Here is a 20,948-nt window from a genome sequence, read left to right as displayed (position 1 = left end):
AGGGAAACAATCAGAGCCGGACTGGGGATAAAAACCAGCCCTGGAAATAATTTTATACCAGCCCCATAGCATTATTATACCTGCCCAAGAGGATATCGTCATTACTTTTTTGTTCATAAAAGGAAAACCATGCATTTTAAAGCACATTTGAAGATTGTATTATACTCACCAGTGCCCATCAGCGCAGCCTCATCAGTGCCCATTATTGCAGCCTCATCAGTGCCAAACAGTTCAGTCTTATCAGTGCCATCATTGCAGTTTCACTAGTGTCCATCAATGCAGCTTCACTAGACTCCATCAATGCAGCCTGATCATTGCCCATCAATGCAGCCTCACCAGTGTCCATCAGTGCAGCCTGAGCAGTGTCCATCAGCTCAGCCTTACCAGTGCTTATCGGCTCAGCCTCACCAGTGCTTATCGGCTCAGCCTCACCAGTACCCAACAATGCAGCCTCACCAGTGCCCCATCAATGCAGCCTCACCAGTGCCCCACCAATGAAGCCTCACCAGTGCCCATCAATGCAGCCTGACTAGTGCCTATCAGTGCCCCATCAATGCAGCCTCATCAGTGCCAAACAGCTCAGCCTCATCCGTGCCTATCAATGCAGCTTCACTAGTGTCCATCAATGCAGCTTCACTAGTGTGCATCAGTGCAGCCTGATTAATGCAGCCTCATCAGTACCCCATCAATGCAGCCTCACCAATGCCCCATAAATGCAGTCTCACCAGTGCCCATCAATGAAGCCTCACCAGTGCCCATCAGTGCAGCCTCACCAGTGCCCCATAAATGCAGTCTCACCAGTGCCCATCAATGCAGCCTCACCAGTGCCCCATCAATGAAGCCTCACCAGTGCCCATCAGTGCAGCCTCACCAGTGCCCATCAATGCAGCCTGATCAGTGCCCCATCAATGCAGCCTGATCAGTGACCCATCAATGCAGCCTCATCAGTGCCTATCAATGCAGCTTCACTAGTGTGCATCAATGCAGCCTGATCAGTGCCCATCAATGCAGCCTCATAAGTGCAGCCTCATCACTGCCCATCAATGCAGCCTCACAAGTGCCCCTCAGTGGAGCCTGACCAGTGCCTATCAATGCAGCCTCACCAGTGCCCCATCAAAGCAGCCTCCCCAGTATAGATGGCCTTATGTTTCGCCCGGCCGTCGGTTCGCGGCAAATTTTGCTTGTTCGCTGTTCTCCGATCATGCGGACATATGATGATGTTCGCAGCCGCCATATTCTTTTACATTGTGAAGAATTTTGACCCATGACACATCCATCAGGTGGTACAGGACAGCCAATTGAGACATTTCAGCACATGGACATACCCCCTACCTTATAAATAGACCTGATGTGGCTGCCATTTTACATTCTGCCTTTTGTCAGTGTAGGGAGAGGTTTGCTGTGTGGAGCAGGGACGGATTGTCAGTGACACAAATCTCTAGCAAATAGGTCCACAAAAGTCCTTTTAAGGACTGGTATAGGCGCTTTTGTCAGTGTAGGGAGAGGTTGCTGTGTGAAGCAGGGACAGACTGTCAGTGACACAAATCGCTAGGTAATAGGTCCACAAAAGTCCTTTTAAGGACTGTGTAATGGAACAGGGCACCCCTGACCGGGTACCTCCGTTGACAGATGCTCCTAGTGCTTCCCGAGGGGCTCCAAGCACTACACCAGACACCGTAACCACTTCAGACCCCACGAACCGCCACAGCTTGGTTAGGGTCTCGCAATCTCCTACCCACCCTGGACCTACGACAAGGCTCCAGGTTCCCGTGGGTGAACCTCCTTTCCCCAGAGAGTGCAGCACGAACAAGCTCTTACACAAGCTCTTACAAGAGCTTAGTGATTCTCTGAGGGAGTATGGAGGACCATAGCAATCCCTTGCAGCAGATTCCCCCAATAAGAGACAAGTCTCTAGATTGAGGGTGAAGAACTAACTACTTTCTTCTTTATTGAACAGACTTGTATACCGTTTTCACCCACAAGGTTACCACCCAGGTGAACCTTGTTGAAGTCTGGACGTGATATTCACAATCCAATAGGAACAGAGTTTTACACTCTCATACAGTGTACACAAAAATATACAATGTGGGACAATCCCCCCTCCCCCTTAGCATCCAATCCACATACCTATAAGTTTCTCTTAAGGCAGACAGACAGAACAATGGGAGGTCATTAACACTTAACAATGCAAAAGGGCAATCCACATTCCCTCCCAATACACAACAAAAGGAATACCTGTCTGACATTGAAAGATATGTAAGATACACAGCATTTAGGAAGAACAGATTTCATGGCAAATGGGAATAAATCTTTATATTCCTATATGGAGATATGGCTGGCAAATATGACCGTCCCATCTGAAGCAATTCAAACCATTAATCATCTGTCTTTAACTTCCAGTGACGGTACTGCCACAGACTGGTATAGGTGTACTATTGTTTGGCCTATATTCTGTCTTTTGTCAGTGTAGGGAGAGGTTGCTGTGTGGAGCCGTGACAGACTGTCAGTGACACAAATCGCTAGGTAATAGGTCCACAAAAGTCCTTTTAAGGACTGGTATAGGTGTACTATTGTTTGGTGTGCAGTATATAGGGGTGTAATACACTTATAATATACTTTCTAATATAGAAAGCATATTATAGTGTATTTGGGTGCTGCATACATTTTGCCTCTTTTGCTGCGTCAACTCTGCTACACACAGTGACAAAAGTTACTAGAAAATATTTTTTATAACTGGTGTGATAAACCAGTGGCCCCCAAAATGACAGATTGAAGCGGGGTGTTATATACCTTCTTCCACATTTACTGCGCTTCTCTAGAGACTTTTGTCACTGGGTCATTTAAAAAATGACAGGCAGAGGAAGAGGCAGGCCCTTCCGCAGGGGTGGTAGGGCAGGAGCACCAGGCTGGAGCCAAAGTGGGAAGTTGCAGAAGGAGCGTTAGATTACGTCAAAGGACGCACCAGACTTGGTTGAGTGGCTCACTCAGCCTTGCTCTTCTACACCCTCCTCATCCTCTCTATCTGCACCCTCTTCACTCTCTGCTGTGTGCACCCGCAAAGACACCAACACCTCCACCACCACCATATACCCTCCGCTTGAGTCACAGGAATTATTTTCCGATCCATCACAAGATATTTGCGATGCGCAGCCATTCTTGGCATTGGATCAGGAAGAGGAGGTAGCAACAGCCGCCACTCAGCAGTCTGACGACAGCACCCAGATCAGCCTAAGGAGGTTGGTCCCCGCTGTTGCTGCCTACTCTGAGATCTCAAATGTTAGTGGTGGGGAAGGTGACATTGATGATGACGTGGTAGTGCAAATGAGAAACAGCGCAAAAATGGTGTAGCCACTTTGGGCATGGGGGTTGTGGACCCCAAATTCCTTTAAAGAGGTTGGGAGGCACTATGTCCAGCCTTGTGTGGCTTTCTTATGTTTAAGTCACCCTGCATCTGTTATGGATGCAGGGTGACCAGGAGGGTGGTGAACACTGACACTATGGTTTGGACTACTACAAATGGGACAGTCATATTCCAGAATAATGTCTCCCTTGTAATATGAAGATTTTTGTTCCCATTTGCCATGAGCTCTCTGAACAGGAAGTCAACTCCTAATATGGTCATTACAGGAAGTTCTGAGGAGACAGGCTGTCTAAGGTGGCTCCCCATTCACCTTTTGTCAGGTGTGCTAATGACCTCACCTGTTGTCTGCTAAGGGAGGTATTGACACTCAGAGTAATGTGTATTGAGGGCTCGTTAGGGAACCATTGTTCTGTGTCTGACTATAGTTTACATTGATTGCCCCCTGGGGCTTCTGTCTCCTTGCATTGGTCAAAGCTATCTGACCAATCCCTGTTGACTCATTTTCAAGTCCTCATTTGCATAGCAGCCCTCCTGGTCAAGCTATCTGATCAATCACTACTGACTCATTTTTGAGCCCTCATTTGCATGTCTGGAGAGGACCTTATGGGGGACTGCAGGTACTGTGCAATTGACCAATGGGAAAGCGGTTGTTGGGGGAAGGATGTTCCAATTTCTGTATAAAAGTGTGCTGTGTTCTTCCAATAAAAGTTGATGTTGTTCCTGTTTTAACCTCAACTCGGAGCTTTGTCTCGTTATTGGGGAAATCTGCTGCAGGGATTGCTATGGTCTTCCATACTCCCTTAGAGAATCACTAAGCTCTTGTAAGAGCTTGTGTAAGAGCTTGTTCTGCTGCACTCTCTGGGGAAAGAGAGGTTCACCCACAGGAACCTGGAGCCTTGTCGTTGGTCCAGGGTGGGTAGGAGATGCCAAGACCCTAACCAAGCTGCGGCGGTTCGTGGAGTCTGAAGTGCTTACGGTGTCTGGTGGAGTGCTTGGAGGCCTCGGGAAGCACTAGGAGCATCTGTCAACGGAGGTACCTGCTCAGGGGTGCCCTGCTCCGTAACAATTGGTGGCAAGCGGCGGGATCTTTCCTACAGCCAGAAGGACAGCTACAGGAGACACCATTGCTCTGGATTTTACAATCGAGGGCAACGCATGTCCCAGTACAGCGACCCTGACAGCAACAGGATGGAACCAGCAGTGGAGTACAGATATTCTCTGAAAGAATATGACCATATGGTGTGGTTACGGCTGAACTTCTTCGCAACCAATCCACTGGAGAGATCCAAGCGGTTCGTGAAGAACTTAGTGTTTGGGACTCTGCTAGACAGGGCAGAGAGAGAGGGCCAGCTAGCACGTTGGGAGGAACTCCAGCGGCAGGTACAGTTAAGGGAAGAGGAGAACCCAGTCTCCATTCCCCAGCGGCAGCCTGATTTATTGGGAATTGGGAGCCCAGTCTCCATCCCACAGCAGCAGCTTAACGTACCAGGGGGAGACAGTAAGCCCCCCAACAATGCAGGTGGGACCGTGGTCTCTGCATTTACAGCACAGGGGGTAGGGACAGTCGGTCCTGACCCCCAGCAACAGGGCTGTTTAGCCAAAGGGAAGACAGTCGGTCTTGCCCCACAGCAGCATGGTGGTGTATCTAAAGGGGAGACAGGCGGTCTCCCCCTCCAACAACCCGTCTCCAACCAGGCTACTTCTGTGGTAGCACTGGCACCAGGGCAGAGTACCGCTGGTCTCTGCCCACTCAGCAACCCACCAAGGCAGTCTACCAGCCCCCCACACAGCCAAGGTGAGGCACATGGACATGGACAAATTTCTCTTCTCTTCTACCCAGGTGTAGTAACCAGTTATTTTGGGTAGGCAGTACTGCTGTTTCTGTTTTGTGGGTGGGCTGCTGGACTAACAAGGGCACTGACCGGCAGAAGGTCAGATACCCTGTTAGTCTGTTTGGAAAAGGGGAGAAATGTGACAGGAGTCACTTTGGGCATGGGGGTTGTGGACCCCAAATTCCTTTAAAGAGGTTGGGAGGCACTATGTCCAGCCTTGTGTGGCTTTCTTATGTTTAAGTCACCCTGCATCTGTTATGGATGCAGGGTGACCAGGAGGGTGGTGAACACTGACACTATGGTTTGGACTACTACAAATGGGACAGTCATATTCCAGAATAATGTCTCCCTTGTAATATGAAGATTTTTGTTCCCATTTGCCATGAGCTCTCTGAACAGGAAGTCAACTCCTAATATGGTCATTACAGGAAGTTCTGAGGAGACAGGCTGTCTAAGGTGGCTCCCCATTCACCTTTTGTCAGGTGTGCTAATGACCTCACCTGTTGTCTGCTAAGGGAGGTATTGACACTCAGAGTAATGTGTATTGAGGGCTCGTTAGGGAACCATTGTTCTGTGTCTGACTATAGTTTACATTGATTGCCCCCTGGGGCTTCTGTCTCCTTGCATTGGTCAAAGCTATCTGACCAATCCCTGTTGACTCATTTTCAAGTCCTCATTTGCATAGCAGCCCTCCTGGTCAAGCTATCTGATCAATCACTACTGACTCATTTTTGAGCCCTCATTTGCATGTCTGGAGAGGACCTTATGGGGGACTGCAGGTACTGTGCAATTGACCAATGGGAAAGCGGTTGTTGGGGGAAGGATGTTCCAATTTCTGTATAAAAGTGTGCTGTGTTCTTCCAATAAAAGTTGATGTTGTTCCTGTTTTAACCTCAACTCGGAGCTTTGTCTCGTTATTGGGGGAATCTGCTGCAGGGATTGCTATGGTCTTCCATACTCCCTTAGAGAATCACTAAGCTCTTGTAAGAGCTTGTGTAAGAGCTTGTTCTGCTGCACTCTCTGGGGAAAGAGAGGTTCACCCACAGGAACCTGGAGCCTTGTCGTTGGTCCAGGGTGGGTAGGAGATGCCAAGACCCTAACCAAGCTGCGGCGGTTCGTGGAGTCTGAAGTGCTTACGGTGTCTGGTGGAGTGCTTGGAGCCCTCGGGAAGCACTAGGAGCATCTGTCAACGGAGGTACCTGCTCAGGGGTGCCCTGCTCCGTAACAATTGGTGGCAAGCGGCGGGATCGTTCCTACAGCCAGAAGGACAGCTACAGGAGACACCATTGCTCTGGATTTTACAATCGAGGGCAACGCATGTCCCAGTACAGCGACCCTGACAGCAACAGGATGGAACCAGCAGTGGAGTACAGATATTCTCTGAAAGAATATGACCATATGGTGTGGTTACGGCTGAACTTCTTCGCAACCAATCCACTGGAGAGATCCAAGCGGTTTGTGAAGAACTTAGTGTTTGGGACTCTGCTAGACAGGGCAGAGAGAGAGGGCCAGCTAGCACGTTGGGAGGAACTCCAGCGGCAGGTACAGTTAAGGGAAGAGGAGAACCCAGTCTCCATTCCCCAGCGGCAGCCTGATTTATTGGGAATTGGGAGCCCAGTCTCCATTCTCCAGCGGCATGCTTAGTTACAGGGGGCAGAGACAGTCGGTCCTGTCGTCCAGCAGCAGATTGATTTGTTGGGAATTGGGAGCCCAGTCTCCATCCCACAGCAGCAGAGTGTCCTGCAGGAAACAGAGAGCCTAGTCTCCTTTCCCCAGCAACAAGACACTGTATTGGGAGCAGAGACAGTCGGTCTCCCTCCCCAGGGGCTGGAAGTATATTTGGGAGAGGAGCTTGTTACCCCCTCTCCCCATGGACAGTTTGATTTGTTGGGAATTGGGAGCCCAGTCTCCATCCCACAGCAGCCGAGTGAAGTGCAGGGAATTGGGAGCCCAGTCTCCATCCCTCAGCGGCAGATTGAGTTACAGGGGGCAGACACAGTTGGTCCTGTCCCCCAGCGGCAGATTGAGCTATTGGGAATTGGGAGCCCAGTCTCCATCCCACAGCAGCAGCTTAACGTACCAGGGGGAGACAGTAAGCCCCCCAACAATGCAGGTGGGACCGTGGTCTCTGCATTTACAGCACAGGGGGTAGGGACAGTCGGTCCTGACCCCCAGCAACAGGGCTGTTTAGCCAAAGGGAAGACAGTCGGTCTTGCCCCACAGCAGCATGGTGGTGTATCTAAAGGGGAGACAGGCGGTCTCCCCCTCCAACAACCCGTCTCCAACCAGGCTACTTCTGTGGTAGCACTGGCACCAGGGCAGAGTACCGCTGGTCTCTGCCCACTCAGCAACCCACCAAGGCAGTCTACCAGCCCCCCACACAGCCAAGGTGAGGCACCTGGACATGGACAAATTTCTCTTCTACCCAGGTGTAGTAACCAGTTATTTTGGGTAGGCAGTACTGCTGTTTCTGTTTTGTGGGTGGGCTGCTGGACTAACAAGGGCACTGACCGGCAGAAGGTCAGATACCCTGTTAGTCTGTTTGGAAAAGGGGAGAAATGTGACAGGAGTCACTTTGGGCATGGGGGTTGTGGACCCCAAATTCATTTAAAGAGGTTGGGAGGCACTATGTCCAGCCTTGTGTGGCTTTCTTATGTTTAAGTCACCCTGCATCTGTTATGGATGCAGGGTGACCAGGATGGTGGTGAACACTGACACTATGGTTTGGACTACTACAAATGGGACAGTCATATTCCAGAATAATGTCTCCCTTGTAATATGAAGATTTTTGTTCCCATTTGCCATGAGCTCTCTGAACAGGAAGTCAACTCCTAATATGGTCATTACAGGAAGTTCTGAGGAGACAGGCTGTCTAAGGTGGCTCCCCATTCACCTTTTGTCAGGTGTGCTAATGACCTCACCTGTTGTCTGCTAAGGGAGGTATTGACACTCAGAGTAATGTGTATTGAGGGCTCGTTAGGGAACCATTGTTCTGTGTCTGACTATAGTTTACATTGATTGCCCCCTGGGGCTTCTGTCTCCTTGCATTGGTCAAAGCTATCTGACCATTCCCTGTTGACTCATTTTCAAGTCCTCATTTGCATAGCAGCCCTCCTGGTCAAGCTATCTGATCAATCACTACTGACTCATTTTTGAGCCCTCATTTGCATGTCTGGAGAGGACCTTATGGGGGACTGCAGGTACTGTGCAATTGACCAATGGGAAAGCGGTTGTTGGGGGAAGGATGTTCCAATTTCTGTATAAAAGTGTGCTGTGTTCTTCCAATAAAAGTTGATGTTGTTCCTGTTTTAACCTCAACTCGGAGCTTTGTCTCGTTATTGGGGGAATCTGCTGCAGGGATTGCTATGGTCTTCCATACTCCCTTAGAGAATCACTAAGCTCTTGTAAGAGCTTGTGTAAGAGCTTGTTCTGCTGCACTCTCTGGGGAAAGAGAGGTTCACCCACAGGAACCTGGAGCCTTGTCGTTGGTCCAGGGTGGGTAGGAGATGCCAAGACCCTAACCAAGCTGCGGCGGTTCGTGGAGTCTGAAGTGCTTACGGTGTCTGGTGGAGTGCTTGGAGCCCTCGGGAAGCACTAGGAGCATCTGTCAACGGAGGTACCTGCTCAGGGGTGCCCTGCTCCGTAACACCAACCTCATGGGATGGTCGATGTGCCAGATAATTGGATTGTGATCCAAAAATTAAATAAAAATTATAAACATAGGTATTTTTGGATCACAATTTAATTTTTATTTAATTTTTGGATCACAATCCAATTATCTGGCACATCGACCATCCCTTGAGGTTGGCTACACCATTTTTGCGCTGTTTCTCATTTGCACTACCATTCACTAAATCACTTTGATTTATGCACAGCAGCACTTTTGGTTACATTTTATTTAATACCATAGCGCGGCATTCATTTTCTTTGCACCACATTGATGATGACGTGTCTATGGACGTCACGTGGGTGTCCACAAGAGAGGAAGAGGAGGGGAGTTCAGAGGGAGAGATGGACCAGCAGATAGAGAGGAGAAGCAGGCCAAACTTACATTGCACAGGAGGGACAAACTAGACTGCTAATGTATCAGGAGCGAGCCATCAACCATGTACGGTCACATCTGGCGCTCACAGGACGCCGGCACATGGCTCCGCAATGTGGGCTTTTTTTAACCTGTCCGCTGCTGATAATAGTGTTGCCATCTGCAGCCTTTGCAGTTCAACGCATAAGTCGCGGTAAGCCCAACACTCACCTAGGGAGGACCGCCTTAAGAAGGCACCTGGATTCCCATCACTGAGCCCAGTGGGAGCAACGCCGTCAGAACCCACAAAGCCACACTCCAGGCTCTCACCATCCAGCCTCTTCTCATTCTCCTTCTTCTCACAATTGTCCTCCACTCCACCTTCCATCATGCCGTCCTCAAGTTTTTCTGGAAAAAGGCAGGCTTCCGTGGCCCAAATGTTCGAGCGTAAAAACAAATGATGACGCCGGATAACCCTCTTGCCCAACGATTGACCGCTGGCTTGTCGGAACTGATAGCCCACCAACTACTGCCATATCAACTGGTGGACTTGGAGGCCTTTCGAAAATTTGTCCCAGTAAATATTTCTCGCAGAAGGGCATCCCAGAGCTATATGGCCATGTTCAGCGGCAAGTGAATGTATCTCTGGCACACAGTGTCGGTGCCAAGATACATCTGACCACAGACATGTGGTCTAGCAAACACGGGCAGGGAAGGTATATAACTTTTACTGCCCACTGGTTGAACCTTCTTACGGCTGTCAAGCATGTAACCCGTGGCACCCGTGTAGATTTGGTTTTACCGCCACAGATTGCATGCAGGCCTGCCTCTTCTTCTCCTCCATCCTCCCTCTCCTCGGCTGACTCCTCCTTTTCCGCTGCTACCGTCTCTTCCGCTGCGCCGCCCAAAATCCCCAGAACCTATTCGACATGCCAGGTGAGACATTGCCATGCTGTGCTGCGTCTGTTGTGCCTGGAAGCCAAGAGCCACACTGGTCCTGCACTCCTTTCAGCTTTGTGTTCACAGGCAGATCAGTGGCTAACCACGCTCAATTTGACAGTTGGTAAAGTGGTGTGCGACACCGGTGCCAATCTGCTGAGCGTGCTGAAACAGGGCAAAATTACACACATGCCATGCATGGCACACGTCCTGAACTTGGTCGCGCAGTGATTCGTTGTCAAATACCCTGGGGTCCAGGACATCTTGCGGCAGGCCAGGAAAATCTCTGGCCATTTCAGAAGATCTTACACAGCCATGGCTTGCCTTGCTGACATTCAGCGGCGACACAACCTGCCTGTCAGATGTCTTTATTGTGACTCCCCAACGCGATGGAACTCAACCTTGATAGGCTGCTCCAGCAGAAACATGAGGTTAACGACTACCTGTACGAACTCTGCGGCAGGACAGGTTCTGGGGAGCTTGGGTTTTTTTTCACTGCGCCAGTGGCTGCTCAAGCGCGACGCATGCAGACTTCTGCGGCCATTTGATGAGATCACCAAACTGGTCAGTCGCAGCCAGGGCGCCATCAGTGACATCGTACCTTTCACCTTCTCTCTGCAGCATGCATTGCATCTTGTCATTGATCAAGCCGTCGATGAGCAGGAAGAGGAGGAAGTCGCAATTCTGGATGAATTCCCAGGGGGGCTACTCCATATGAGACAAGTCAACAGGAGTCTGAAAAGGAGTCAGAGGAGGATGGTGCCGGGGCGGATGAGGAGGAGCAAGAAGAGCATGCTTTAAACCTTTCTGGGATCCCTGGTGTTGTCTGTGGATGGGGGGAGAACGAGGACGACATTATCCTGGATGATGAGCAGGAGCAAGGCCACTACACCGATTCCAGTTTAGTGCAAATGGGTCCTTCATGCTCCAGTGTTTTAAGAGGGATCCCCATATAAAAAGCATAAGGGGCAAGGACCTGTACTGGGTGGCAACGTACTTAGACCCCCGGTACAAACAAAAAATGGCAGAAATGTTACCACCATCACATAGGGCTGTCAGAGTGCAGCACTTCCAGGCCTTGCTTCGGGAAATGCTGCATTCTGCTTTTGCGTGCGCTGGCAGAGGAATTTCCACTCACAGAGAAACAGTTGCGGGTACCAATCCAACAGCGCCTGCAAGAGGAGGGTGGTTTGAAGATGTGTTGGTCACTTCTGATATGAGATCATTCCTTCAGCCGACCCATCCACAGCTGTCCTCCGGATCCAGCATCAGGGAACGCCTAGACCGACAGGTGTCCGACTACATCGGGTTAACGGCCGATGTGGACGCTCTGAGAAGTGATGAACCCCTGGACTACTGGGTGGGCAGGCTTGACCTCTGGCCAGAGCTTGCAGAATTTGCAATGGAACTGTTGGCTTGCCCCTTGTCCAGTGTCCTGTCCGAAAGGATGTTCAGCGCAGCAGGGGGAATCGTGACCGATAGGCGCACTCGCCTAGCTCACGACAGTGTTGACTACCTCACATTTATTAAAATGAATGAGGCATGGATCTCGGAGGAATTCGACACATGTGACCAGTAGACCATGTTTGATTCAAATTCCTCATGACAGCCCACAAATATCCGCCACCACCCAAAACAATTCCTGGTCCCTGTCTTAGGTAAATACAGCGGCATAAAAGGCCTTTTATGTCCAATGAATGCCTAATTTTTGGGGCCTGTAATGGCTGACACTTATTTATCCTGTGAATGCCTAATGTACCTCCAGCCACAGAATACAAAGTTCTTTGCTGTCAGGTAAAAGCCAGTGGGCTAATTTTTGGGGCCTGTAATGGCCGACACTTACTTCTGTATCCTGGGAATGCCTAATGTATCTCCAGCCACAGATTACAAAGTTCTTTGCTGTCAGGTGAACGCATGTTGACTAATTTTGGGGGCCTGTACTGGCCGACACTTCTTTATCCTGTGAATACCTAATTTTTCAGACTAGAATTTAAAATCAGTAAATGTTCCGCTAAATTGTGGAACGGATGCGGACCCATTTTAGAGACGTGTGAATGGACCCTATATGTATTTGACATGTATTTACTGGCTGCTGTCAGTTCTGGCTGATTTAGAAAAAATAAAAACAATTTTTTGCTGAAAAAAAACAAACATTTTTTATGGCAACTTTTCCAATAGCAATACTTCTGGTATGTCAGTGTCCATGTAGTGGGACTATGTGTGCACAGCTACCAAGTATTTTGTGGCTGCAAATATGACCTGGAGGTTTTTCCATGTTCGCCTTCCTTTAAAAATGAATAGGGTCCGCCGCGAACCGCATTTGAGTGATTTCGCCAATCGCATTCGCGAACCGTACCGGGAGATGTTCGTCCATCACTACTCACCAGTGCCCCATCAATGCAGCCTCACCAGTGCCCCATCAATGCAGCCTCACCAGTGCCCCATCAATGCAGCCTCACCAGTGTCCCATCAATGCAGCCTCACCAGTGCTCCATCTATGCAGCCTCACCAATGCCAGATCAATACAGCATGATCAGTGCATGGGGAATGGAGAGCAGCCGGATTACACAAAACAGGGATCTTGCACTTACCAGGCATGACTGCTGTCAAACGAAGTCCCACCTACTATGATAGACGTCACCAGTGTGCTGTCTATCATAGGAGCCAGTCCAGGAGGTGGGACTTCGTATGACAGCGGCTCCTGTGTAAGTGTGAGATCCCTGTTCTGTGTAATCCTGCAAGACCCCTACCCCCCACCTCCTTCCCTTCAGAGACTGCCTCATAGGCCCAGCGGGATCCTGGGCGCCCCCCCCTTGCCCCAGCTCACGGTGCACCGCCCAGAATCAGGGACAAAACCAGGGACAGATTCGGGCCAGGGACAGTGTCCTCAGTCCAGGGACTGTTCCCGGAAACCAGAGACGTCTGGTCACCCTAAGTTACAGGAGACAGTTACACTGATAATTAGGGCAACATATCAGTGCAGCCTCATTGGCGCACATCAGTGAAGAAAAATTACTTCTTTGCAAAGTTGTACTGTATAACAGAAACTAAGAAAAATGTTTTGCTTTTTTTTTTTTTTTTTTGTTTTTTTTCAACATTTTCTGTCCTCTTTTTTTTTTTTTTTTTGTTTAGCAAAAAATAAAAAAACTGGTGGTGAATAAATACCACTAAAAGAAAGCTGTATCTGTATCAAAAAAATGATAAAAGTTTCATAAGGGTACAGTGTTGCATGACCACAATTTTCATTTAACCCCTTGAGCCAACTTCTCCTGGTCCTTTAAGGGGTTTAGGATGCTGGGAGGTGAGGCGGGGTTTATGATAATGTGACCACGGTGATAGGCCCAGCTGCCGAGAGGCCGCATATTTGCGTGCGGCCGGCGCCTAGGAATTAAAGTGCGACAGCACTGAAAGCTGAAAATTGGCCTGGGCAGGAAGGGGGTGAAAGTGCTCAGAATTAAAGTTTCTTGAAAAGGTAAGCTCTAACAAGCAAGGCCCTCTGATTTCTAATGTATTAAAGTGTATTATATTTGTACTGTCTACCCTCAAGTTGTAAAGCACTGCATAAACTGTCAGCGATATATAAATCCTGTATAATAATACACAATATTACTTTTGCTCTAAACAGACTAGGTGTTTTTAGCTATTTTTATGGTATTTTTTTTATATGTAAGTGTTTATTGAACTCTCTGGATGGACTTTTTAACATCATGTCACTCTGTAAAACTTTCTGGGAACTAACACAGGGTCCAAACAAACTGACATTGTGGTAGCTGGAAGCAGTGGATCTGAATGGGTAAAGTCTGCACCAAATGTGGCAGGTTGATATGTGAATGAAGAAAAAGAAAAATCCTGTAAGTGTAATTTTAAATAAAGAATTATGTGTTTTATTACATATTACACAAGATGTGTCTTTTTTTGTTTTTCTTTTCTTCTGAGCCTATAGAGAGGAAAGGATAGATGCACCTGCACCAAAGAATAATCTGCACTAAATGTGAATGAAACAAAAGAATCATTCTGAGTGTTTGTTTTTATAAAGTTTAGTAAAAAAAAAATGAGTGTTGTGCTACCCTTAAATTGCTTATTAAATATGGAACCTTATAAGTATATGTGTCAAAAAACTGAAAACTTAGTTCATAAACCTATTAACATAATTCATCATCAAATTGACAATCCTGTAAACAATCTTTAAAGTGCGTTGTGCAATAGGGCAAAGTAAAGATAGAAATTCAATGTGCAAAACAAAATAATTAAAATCAAACCTATATATTCCTTAAAACAGCTGGTGTGTCACTTCATATAGAAAAAGTGCACACCTGCAAAAAAGTGTGTAATCTTCAATAAAACATATGGCAACAATCCTTCGAAAAAAGTGTGAAAAAAGTCCCTAATAAATATTGTAATGTGTCCCTTCACCAGTGTTGATAGCTGGCACCACTGTGCTCTCTAGCCACTCACCTCAATCCCACGTGAAATAGGCACGTAGTGTTAATATATCCTTAGAATTGTCCTACTGGTTTTCCACCACTAGATGTCCTCAACACATATGCTTCCAAAACGTGCATCAGCCCTATCCCTGGCTGATAATCTCAAGGGCCATAAGGATCACTTCTCTCTGTATATTCATACAAGAGGATGAAAAGATACTCTCATAGTGTAGTAAAATAAGCCATTTATTGAAGCAAAGCAGCAAAACACTTACAATTAAAGATAGATACGTCCGACGGAGACTCAAAGGCTTAACGGCCGTAATGGTACTGGCGTGGCTTCCGGTACTCCTGTGCACGCCGTACGCGTTACATCACGGTGATGTGACTTCTTCAGGGGATCATCCTTATGGCCCTTATTCGTTCTAAGGATATATTAACACTACGTGCCTATTTCAAGTGGAATTAAGGTGAGCAGCTAGAGAGGACAGTGGTGCCAGCTGTCAACACTGGTGAAGGGACACATTACAATATTTATTAAGGACTTTTTTTCACATTCTTTTTTCGATGTATTATTGCCATATGTTTTATTGAAGATTACACACTTTTTTGCACTTTTTCCATATGAAGTGGCACACCAGCTGTTTTAAGGAATATATATATATATGTTTGATTTAAAAAAATTTTGCTTTGCACATCAAAGTTCTATCTTTACTTTGCACTATTGCACAATGCACTTTAACCACTTCTGGACCAGAAGGATTTTCCCCCTTAATGACCAGGCCGTTTTTTGCAATTTGGCACTGTGTGAATTTAACTGACAATTGCGCGGTCATGCAATGCTGTACCCAAACAAAATGTATGTCCTTTTTTTCCCACAAATAGAGCTTTCTTTTGGTGGTATTTGATCACCTCCTGCGTTTTATTTTTTGCGATATAAATGAAAAAAGACCAAATGCAGTAATTCATCATTCTGCAAGTAGGCTTTCTTTCCCTTTCTAAATCGGTTGTTAACGAGTCATTGGGGGGAAGCCCCAGTGATTGGTTTGCATGGTGTCATAACAGCCAATACCAAGGTTGCATAAGTGTCTAAAAAGTAGTAGCATGCTCACATAAAAAATGTCCACATACAAATGGTCCCCTTACTAAACAAGGGTGACACCAAGTCTCATATTATTTTGCTCCCCATGTAGTCTGAGCATCTGAGCGGCTCCACTTCATTCTCTTTTCCCTCATAAACTCTAAAACGGTATATATAGCCTGTTGCCCTCTCACAGAGCTTATACAGTTTGACCCAATATCTGGCAAGCTTGCTGGGGGGATATTGCTTGATTGCAAGCCTTTGTCTATGCAATTTTTTTTTAGGTCATATACACATCTGCAAATTTCTTCAAAAGGTAGTTTATGTAGCGCCAAATTTTGTTTGACGATCTCATAGTCAGGGTCACCCCGAGGACGACAGAGTTTAATATCACTTGAAAACGCAGCAGAGAACATGGGCATATGATGAATTGTGTCTGTGGACAAATATGACCACAATTCATTCTTTTTTGTAATGTTCATGTTAGGGGTTAGACCCAAAAAAGTTTTAAATTCAGAAACCGTGACAGGTTTCCACTCAAATGGTCTGCCAAGGTATGAATTTGCATTGGCGGCAATGTACTGGTTGGCATAAAGTTTAGTTTAATCCACAATCAAATTGTAGAGGTCTTCTGTAAAATACAGCTAAAAAAATAAAAATAAAATCAAGGGGCATTCTTAAGTTTACTGTTTCCACTTAAATTCTGAATTGGGCAGTGAATGTTAATGGGTTCTGCTGCATCTGGGGGCGTCCAGTTAGGATTCTCAAGTACCTCTGGAAGGAGACTATGGGCTCTATGGACCTGTGCTCGAATTCTTGGTGGCTGTGGGATACTACAAGTGCTAGCCACCTCACCAGCTTGTACTGCACTGCTGGGACTCTTCATGTCACCATGAGATACTGCAGTGCTGGTGTGTAAAAGGTCAGGATGTACTAGGCGGCTGGTGCTTGCCAGTCTACAAAACGGTAGTGCAGTACTAGTACTTGCATCCGCTGCATATGAGAAAATTCATGTGTTAATAGCAGTTCAGCTACCGGGGACGGATACACCTGATCTTAACAGGGACCTCTTCTCAATCGTCTGAGCTACCTTGTCAGGGTGTGGCTGCTCTCTACAGGTTCGTATTCTGAACCTTATTCTGTCAGTGATACTTCCCATTAGTTATCATCTGACATGCTCAGAATCCTGTAGGTCTCTTCACTAGAGTACCTTTTTTGGCACTAAATTTATAGGTAACTAGCGCGACTGGGAAAAAGAACTCCTGGCTGTCAAGGACTGCTTGCATGCTAGAAATACATTTTACCTGCTAGTGCAGGCCTTTTCTTGCTAACACTGCGGTTTTGTGTTAAATGTATCAGAGGTGGCAGTGATCAGAAATTATACTGACACTGCCCTGGTTTGGAGGGGGCTAAACGCAAGTGCCAGCAGGTATCGGGGCTGATCCTGCTAACGCTGCATAATGGGGACATTAGTATATTTCTGTTTTCGAGATCAAGATATTTATCCTTACAGACACTATATTAGCAATGGCAGTGATCAACGACTTATAGTGTAACTGCGTTAGTGTGCGGGCAATCTGCCGCTAACTGACCCTGACGGGGAGGGATGCTAACTGACTCTGGCGCTATCTGATGTCGCTAGTGACTAATCCAGTGATCAGTGATAAATGCTGTACACTGACACTGTACTAATGGCATTGGCTGGGTGACAGGGGTGATCAAAGGGTTAACTGAGGTCGATCAAACGGTTAAATGTGTCTAACTAAGGTGTGTGGATGCAAATGTGTTGTTTTAAACTGTGATCTTCTGCCTGAGAAGATTGTGTGTCTGTGTTTACAAAACAGACACAGAACTGTGCTGTGATTGGCTACAGCTGATCAGAAGGTTCCAGCTGAAAATCATTGGCAGGACTCTGCTGACAAACTTGTGCTGTAACCAATGACAGCACAGTTTGGCAGTGGGGACACTCTTGCAGACCCGGCAGAAGCCAGTCATGTGCATACATACGTGACTGAGCCTGCAATTGCTGCCCTACTGCAGTATATATATATGCAGGAGCGGGGCGACAAGTGATTAAAGTGGTAGTAAACGGTAAAGAAAAATAAATACTGGTCCCCCTGTAACTTTGTCATATTGTGCTAGTATGCACTGCATACTAGCACATTATGACAGACAGACTTACCTACAAAATAGATTCCTCCAGTGGCGCACTGTCACAGCTGACAGTGGTTCAATCTTTGCCTGGACTTTTTTCCAGGTTCGCAGGTTCCGGTCATTTTCCGAGCCACGATGATGTCACTCCCACGCATGTATGCTGGAGTCACGATCGCGGCACAGCAGTCTCAACAGATGACACACTCCAGTGTGCCATATATTCAGAGCGCAGTGCACATGTGCTGTTGACATCACCAGCTGTTACACATGGAAGGATCAAGGAAAAAAAAATGTTGCATAAAACCCATTAACATTGGTTCCCCTTTAGTTCTGAGGAAGATATTTTTTTTCAAATGTCCAAGAATAAATGTCTCCCATCGCAGGTTTCCAAAGATACCTCTCCTTTGAGGATTCAGGTCTGATCAAGGACCCAATGGATATGAAGGCAGACATTATTAAGGAGCGCTTGGGATGCTTCTGCCTTTTCTTTGAGTCTGGCTTTGGCATTCACCTGCTTGGCCAGGAATCTTGATGTGTGGGCCGAAAGGTTAAGTAACAACCTTTCATCTGACATTCCCTTAGACCAGATGCAAGAGGCTTTACAGCTTGTTTCTAAGTTGGTGGCATTTCTGGCAGGTGCTGCACTGGAAAGCATTAACTGTTGGAGCTACAGCACTGATTAATGCTGCCGTAGGGTGATCTGGCTCAAAGCATGGGATAGGGACCTAGCTTCCAAAATCAGATTATGTGGTATCCCTTTGGGGGGGGGGGGTTCTGGTTTTGGATCTGGCCTGCAAACTATTCTCACCCGTTCTGAGAAGGGCAGAACATTTCTAGTCAAGAAAAAAAGGATGTCATGGAAAAAGACCTTTTCAGAATCGCCAGAACAAGTTCCAGTTTGATTCCAAAAAAAGGCTAATCCACCAAAAAACAAAGGGAAGAGGGGTAGCCTGTACACTTTTCATGACACCACCCACAAAGAGAACCAAGTGATCCCATTTTGGGGGTAAAGAGGAGACTCTCCCTTTTATTTGCAGGGAGTGGGAACGAATAGGCACTGGTCTGTTTGTTCTGCACATCATAAGGTAAAGTTACAGACTAGAATTTATCACCCACCACATTGATTTTTTTTTGTCACAAACCTGCTAAAGGGATCAAGAAAAATCTGAGGTTCTATTGTTAGTAGTCTCAAATCTGGCATCTCAAAAAGTTATTGTGCAGGCGCCATAAAATCATCGTTGCTGAGAATTCTATATATTATTATATATTCGATCTACTGTACAAGAGCTTTTGTATGGAGAGCTTTTTTATGGTAAGCAATCTTCTATTTCAGGGGGTCTTTATGATCATCCTAGACCTTCAAGATGCCCATACATCTGTCTCACTAGAAATACCTAAGATTCGCAATGAAATAGTTGCTGCATTGACGGTTTTAAGCTCTCCCTTCCTGGGTTTTCACCAAAGTCCTTTTCAAGGTTATGGCCTTTTTCCGTCTTCAGGGTGTCTTTATTGTTCCTTACTTGGATGACTTTTTTACCATCTCCCAGACAAAAGGGAAGTTGTCCTCGAGGTTCTGTTCTAGGTCCTACAGACCTTAAGGACTTTGGATTGGATGGTCATCCTAGAAAAGTCCAACCTAGTTCCATCCCAGTCTGTAGAGTTCTCAGGTTACAAGCTAGACCCACTTTTGCAGAAAATGTTTTTCACAGAAGTAAAGATAGGCAAACTGATAGCTTCAGTCCAGAAGACTCAGTTCTCTCAAGCAAGTCTCACTCAAGCAGATCATGCGCATTTTAAGACTGTCAATGGCCACCCATGGAAGGAAACCTTGGTGCAGCGGCAGTCAAGGACCCTACAAAGTTTTTTGCTAGGCAATTGGGATTACAGTCAGGAATCCTTGGACAGAATAGTTGTTCTTCCACAAAGAGATACACTGGGCCTCTCTTGGTGGAATAATTGTAATATAGGTTCAGGCCACTCCTGGCTCAGGAGGGTCCATGCAGAAATACTTCAGACACCAGTACAATATGGGGATGTGGGTCATATTCAGTGTTTAATCAGGCTCAAGGGACCTAGGGTCTGGAATTGGCTGATGCCTCTTCCAACTACAGGGAACTTCTGGTGGTAGGCTATGCATGTGTAGGCTATGCCATGGTAGGGGCATTTTAAGATGTTGCCCAAGGAAAGGACGTTCTGATTTTTCCACACAACTCCACCACTGTCGCATATGTGAACAAACAGGGAGACACAAGGACCCCTTCCCTGCTAGCCCTATCCCAGGAGATCTTGTTTTGGGTAGAGGCGAACTTTATGTCTCTGAGGGTGGATTATCTCAAAGGTTTAGAGAGCATTCTGGCAGACTGCTCTAGCCACTTTACAGTGAAATATGAGTTAAACCTGGAGGTTTTTGCACAAGTTGCGACCAGATGGAAAACACCCAAAATAGACCTATTCGCTCTCTGTACCAACAGGAAGGTTATGAGTTACTATTTTCTGGAGAAAGAATCTCTGGCTCTGGGGATAGATGTGCTCACTCTGAAGTAACAGTTTGGTCTAGCTTACATGTTATCTGCAGGAGTTTTAAAAATTAAGTTAATCAGGAAAATTATGTAGGAAGGGAGTTAGGTGATTCTCATCGCACCGCTTTGGCCAAGGAGAAGGTCCTTTTGGGCCCCAGTGTCCCTGACCATCTCCTCTCCATGGACCCTTCTGGATCAGCCAGACCATCTCATTCAGGTGCCAGTGGTTCTTTCCAATCAGCGTCTCATTCATTTGACGGCCTAGAGGCTGAAAGGAGGATCCCCAAGGACAAGGGGTGTTCGGAGAAAGTAATTGATACCATTCTGAGTTGCCGAAAACTGCACTAGAAAATCTATTCTGAGGTCTGGAAAACTTTCTCTTACTGGAAGGTGAAATCAGGAAAGGTTACCTATTCTGTCCCCAAGGTCCTAAATTTAATTCAGGCTGGGGTGGACTAGGGTCCAGTGCCTAGCACTCTTAATCACCTCCTTACTGGGCAATTGCACAGTTACATAGCTACATAGTTAGTCAGGTTGAAAAAAGACACTAGTCCATCTAATTCAACCAATGAAAGGGAAAAAAAAATCATACAATCCCATATACACAATCCTATCCA

Source organism: Pelophylax lessonae (genome assembly GCF_965119305.1).
Source record: "Pelophylax lessonae genome assembly, chromosome: 4".
In the NCBI taxonomy this organism is placed as follows: Eukaryota; Metazoa; Chordata; class Amphibia; order Anura; family Ranidae; genus Pelophylax; species Pelophylax lessonae.
The sequence above is the reverse complement of the archived record's forward strand: the minus strand, read 5'-3'. Positions refer to the sequence as shown.